The 5455-nt window shown below is 64.6% G+C and overlaps 1 non-coding gene across 1 annotated transcript; it reads left to right on the top strand.

Annotated features, from left to right (window-relative positions):
* Positions 1–298: 298 nt before the first annotated feature.
* LOC131864248 (5S ribosomal RNA) lies at positions 299–417 on the top strand. The gene has a single exon (XR_009363087.1). It is a non-coding gene; the product is annotated as a 5S ribosomal RNA (ribosomal RNA).
* Positions 418–5455: the final 5038 nt, after the last annotated feature.

The following is a 5455-nucleotide window of genomic DNA, read 5'->3' as shown; positions in this document are numbered from 1 at the left end:
CAAGGTGCACTCGGCCCACATGTGAGCGCAGGTCGTTGCGCCCGAGGTGGTGTGTGGGCACCGCGTTGCAGACGGGACACTGCACGCACACGACGCCCCGTCCAGGTGCACGCACGTAGGCCGGGCCGGGTGCACACCCGACGCCCTAGCAAGGTGCGCGCACCCGGGCAGGGCTCACACTTGGCGAACGGGGCGCACTTCGCGAGGGAGGGTGTGCACCTCGACGGGGGTGGGTGGCCGGGGTGGATTCGCACGTGGGTCGCGGTTTGCTAAGTACACACTGCGACAAGCTCATAACGGGTGCGATCATACCAGCGTTAGTGCACCGGATCCCATCAGAACTCCGCAGTTAAGCGCGCTTGGGCCGGAGTAGTACTGGGATGGGTGACCTCCCGGGAAGTCCCGGTGTTGCACCCTTTTTTAGTTTTTCGCCGGGCGTCGCAATGCTATTTGAATAAACCTTTTGCCCGTTTGCGTTCTCGTCGGGGCCGGGCCGGGCCGGGGTGCGCTGCCCGCACTACCGCGCGCGCGGGGGGCGACACCGAGCGCGCACCCGAGGCGCCCCGAGCACACAGGCCACGGTGCAACCCGGGCGTTGTGCGCGCACCCCGGTGCGCCCGAGGTGCTGCGCGCGCACCCAGGTGAAATCGGTGTGCACCTCGGCCAGTGCGCGCTCGGTCGAGTCGCGCACGTTGGCCAAGGTGCACGGTGATGTTTCTTACTCTAAGGTTCCGCACCAGACGCCCGGGACAGGTGAGCGAAGCTGGGCGGGGCCGGGTGCGCGGCCGGGGCAGGTGCACGCAGCTGGAGAGAGCTTTGGAGCACACCAGAGGTGCGCACCTTGGAGCACACTTCGGAGCGCACCAATGATGCGCTCCATTCAAAAGTTTCCTGAAAAGGCAAAAAAAGTTGAGATTATAGAATTTCCCACTTGAGAGATTGTAAAAAAAAAAAATTTAAAATGAAGGAAACGCGGGTGCCAAGGTGTGCGCGCCCGGGTGCGCAGCCCAGCCAAGGTGTGCGCACCAAGGCGCCCACCCTGGCGAAGGTGCACGCAAGGTGCGCACCCGAGGCAAACCGGACAATTAACCCAACTTTCGACTTCGCGCGCACCTGCGCACCTTGGAGCGCACTTCGGAGCGCTCCTTGGTGCGCACCAATCTTGGGCACCTCGGAGTGCACCATGGCGCCCACCAAGGTGCGCACCCGGGGCAAACCGAGCTCCGACTTCGTGCGCACCTTGGAGCGCACGAAAGGTGCGCACCATGGCGCCCACCAAGGTGCGCAGCCCAGCCAAGGCGTGCGCATCAAGGTGCGCACCCTGGCGAAGGTGCGCACCCGGGGCAAACCGAGCTCCGACTTCGTGCGCACCTTGGAGCGCACAAAGGGTGCGCAACCCAGCCAAGGTGTGCGCACCCCGGGCAAACCGAGCTCCGAATCGTGCGCACCTTGGAGCACACTTCGGAGCCCTCCTTGGTGCGCACCGATGTTGCGCACCTCGGAGCGCACCCGGGGAAAACAATGCAATTAACCCGACTTTCGACTTCGTGGGCACCTCGGAGCGCTCTCGGGTTCGCACCTCGGAGCACACCGAGGTGCGCACCTTTGATGCGCTGCCTTCACCAATTTCCAGAAAAGGCAAGAAAACATTGAGAAGGTGTGCGCACCGAGGTGCCCACCCTGGCGAAGGTGCACGCGAGGTGCGCACCCGGGGCAAACCGGGCTCCGACTTCGTGCACGCCATGCTGCGCACCTTGGAGGGCCATGGTGCGCACCTTGGAGCACACTTCGGAGCGCTCAATGGTGCCCAACCCAGCCAAGGTGCCCACCGCGGCGAAGGTGCACGCGAGGTGCGCACCCGGGGCAAACCGGGCTCCGACTTCGTGCACGCCGCACCTTGGAGCACACTTCGGAGCGCTCCTTGGTGCGCACCAGGGCGCGCAACCCAGCCGAGGTGCCCACCCCGGCGAAGGTGCACGCGGGGTGCGCACCCGGGGCAAACCGGGCTCCGACTTCGTGCACGCCATGGTGCCCACCGCGGCGAAGGTGCACGCGAGGTGCGCACCCGGGGCAAACCGGGCTCCGACTTCGTGCACGCCGCACCTTGGAGCACACTTCGGAGCGCTCCTTGGTGCGCACCAGGGCGCGCAACCCAGCCGAGGTGCCCACCCCGGCGAAGGTGCACGCGAGGTGCGCACCCGGGGCAAACCGGGCTCCGACTTCGTGCACGCCATGGTGCCCACCGCGGCGAAGGTGCACGCGAGGTGCGCACCCGGGGCAAACCGGGCTCCGACTTCGTGCACGCCGCACCTTGGAGCACACTTCGGAGCGCTCCTTGGTGCGCACCATGGTGCCCACCAGGGCGCGCAACCCCGCCGAAGGTGCACGCGAGGTGCGCACCTGGGGCAAACCGGGCTCCGACTTCGTGCACGCCGCACCTTGGAGCACACTTCGGAGCGCTCCTTGGTGCGCACCAGGGCGCGCAACCCCGCCGAAGGTGCACGCGAGGTGCGCACCCGGGGCAAACCGGGCTCCGACTTCGTGCACGCCATGGTGCGCACCAGGGTGCCCACCGCGGCGAAGGTGCGCACCCGGGGCAAACCGGGCTCCGACTTCGTGCACGCCGCACCTTGGAGCACACTTCGGAGCGCTCCTTGGTGCGCACCAGGGCGCGCAACCCAGCCGAGGTGCCCACCCCGGCGAAGGTGCACGCGAGGTGCGCACCCGGGGCAAACCGGGCTCCGACTTCGTGCACGCCATGGTGCCCACCGCGGCGAAGGTGCGCACCCGGGGCAAACCGGGCTAGGACTTCGTGCACGCCGCACCTTGGAGCACACTTCGGAGCGCTCCTTGGTGCGCACCATGGTGCCCACCAGGCCGCGCAACCCAGCCAAGGTGTGCGCACCAAGGTGCACGCGAGGTGCGCACCCGGGGCAAACCGGGGTCCGGCTTCGTGCACGCCGCACCTTGGAGCACACATCGGGGCGCTCCCGGGTTCGCACCGGCGTTGCGCACCGTGGTGGGCACCTCGGAGCGCACCGTGGTGGGCACCTCGGAGCACACCAAGGTGGGCAGCGAGGTGCGCACCTTTGATGCGATGCCTTCACTAATTTCCATAAAAGGCAAAAAAAAACGAGATTTTAAAATTTCCGTTTTGAAAGATAGTGAGAAAAAGGGAATGCTGGTGCCATCTTGAGCCCGCCCTGGTGCGCAGCCCAGCCAAGGTGTGCGCACCAAGGTGCCCACCCTGGCGAAGGTGCGCGCCCGGGCAATTAACCCAACTTCCAACTTCGCGCGCGCCAGGGTGGGAGCGCACCCAACAACCGAGCCTGGGAAGAGCCAATGCGAGAAACCCCACCAAACGCTCTGACAAAAAAAGAGGGGGCGCTCCAGTAACCCCGCTTCGGAGCGCACCCTGGGCAAACCCAGCCAGGGTGCCCACCCCGGCCAAGGTGCAGGCGAGGTGCGCACCCGGGGCAAACCGGGCTCCGACAACGTGCACGCCGCACCTTGGAGCACACTTCGTAGCGCTCCCGGGTGCGCACCTCAGAGCACACCAAGGTGGGCAGCGAGGTGCGCACCTTTGATGCGCTGCCTTCACTAATTTCCAGAAAAGGCAAAAAAAAGAGGAGATTTTAAAATTTCCGTTTTGAAAGATAGTGAAAAAAACGGAACGCGGGTGCCATCTTGAGCCCGCCCTGGTGCACAGCCCAGGTAAGGTGCCCACCCTGGCAAAGGTGCGCACCCGGGCAATTAACCCTACTTCCGACTTCGTGCGCGCCAGGGTGGCAACCGGGCCTGGGAAGAGCCAATGCGAGAAACCCCACCAAACGCTCCGACAAAAAAAGAGGCGGCGCTCCAATAACCCCGCTTCGGAGCGCAGCCGGGGCAAACCCAGCCAAGGTGCCCACCCCGACGAAGGTGCACGCGAGGTGCGCACCCGGGGCAAACCGGGCTCCGACAACGTGCACGCAGCACCTTGGAGCACACTTCGAAGCACTCCCGGGTGCCCACCGGCGTTGCGCACCGTGGTGGGCAGCGAGGTGCGCACCTTTGATGCGCTGCCTTCACTAATTTCCAGAAAAGGCAAAAAAAAATGAGATTTTAAAATTTCCGTTTTGAAAGATAGTGAAAAAAACGGAACGCGGGTGCCATCTTGAGCCCGCCCTGGTGCGCAGCCCAGGCAAGGCATGCGCACCAAGGTGCCCACCCGCGGTGCACGCCCGGGGCAAACCGGGCTCCGACTTCGTGCAGGCCGCACCTTGGAGCACACTTCGGAGCGCTCCTTGGTGCGCACCATGGTGCCCACCAGGGCGCACCCGGGGCAAACCGGGCTCCGACTTCGTGCACGCCGCACCTTGGAGCACACATCGGAGCGCTCCCAGGTTCGCACCAGCGTTGCGCACCTTTGATGCGCTGCCTTCACTAATTTCCAGAAAAGGCAAAAAAAAACGATATTTTAAAATTTCCGTTCTGAAAGATAGTGAAAAAAACGGAACGCGGGTGCCATCTTGAGCCCTTCCTGGTGCGCAGCCCAGGCAAGTTGTGCGCACCAAGGTGCCCACCCTGGCGGAGGTGCGCGCCCGGGGCAAACCGGGCTCCGACTTCGTGCACTGCATGGTGCCCACCAAGGCGCGCAACCCAGCCAAGGTGCCCACCGCAGCGAAGGTGCACGCGAGGTGCGCACCCGAGGTGCACACCCGGGGCAAACCGAGCTCCGACTTCGTGCACGCCGCACCTTGGAGCACACTTCAGAGCGCTCCTTGGTGCGCACCAGGGCGCGCAACCCAGCCAAGGTGCTCACCCCGGCGAAGGTGCACGCGAGGTGCGCACCCGGGGCAAGCCGGGCTCGGACTTCGTGCACGCCGCACCTTGGAGCACACATCGGAGCGCTCCCGGGTTCGCACCAGCATTGCGCACCTTTGATGCGCTGCCTTCACTAATTTCCAGAAAAGGCAAAAAAAAAAAAAAAACGAGATTTTAAAATTTCCGTTTTGAAAGATAGTGAAAAAAACGGAACGCGGGTGCCATCTTGAGCCCGCCCTGGTGTGCAGCCCAGGCAAGTTGTGCGCACCAAGGCACCCACCCTGGCCAAGGTGGGTCACGGGGTGGGTCCTAGGGTGGGTAACGGGGTGGGTACTAAGGTGCGTGCCAAGGTGGGTCATGGGGTGGGTGCCAAGGTGGGCACCAGGGTGGGTGTGCACCAACCCTAGCCAGGGTAGGTCACGGGGTGGTTGTCGGGGTGGGCGTCAAGGAGCCAAGGTGGGTGGCAAGTAGCCAAGTTGCGTGCCAAGGTGGGTGTCGGGGTGGGTGCCAAGGATCCAAGGTGGGTGCCAAGGAACCAAGGTGGGTGTCTGGGTGGGTGCCGAGGTGGGAGCCAGGGTGGGTCCCAAGGTGAGTGCAAAGGTGGGTGCCAGGGTCAAGGTGAGTGCCAATGTGGGTTCCAAGGTGCCAG

The sequence above is a fragment of the Cryptomeria japonica genome, unplaced genomic scaffold, assembly GCF_030272615.1.
Source record: "Cryptomeria japonica unplaced genomic scaffold, Sugi_1.0 HiC_scaffold_80, whole genome shotgun sequence".
In the NCBI taxonomy this organism is placed as follows: domain Eukaryota; kingdom Viridiplantae; phylum Streptophyta; class Pinopsida; order Cupressales; family Cupressaceae; genus Cryptomeria; species Cryptomeria japonica.
This window is presented reverse-complemented; position numbering and strand designations above follow the sequence as displayed.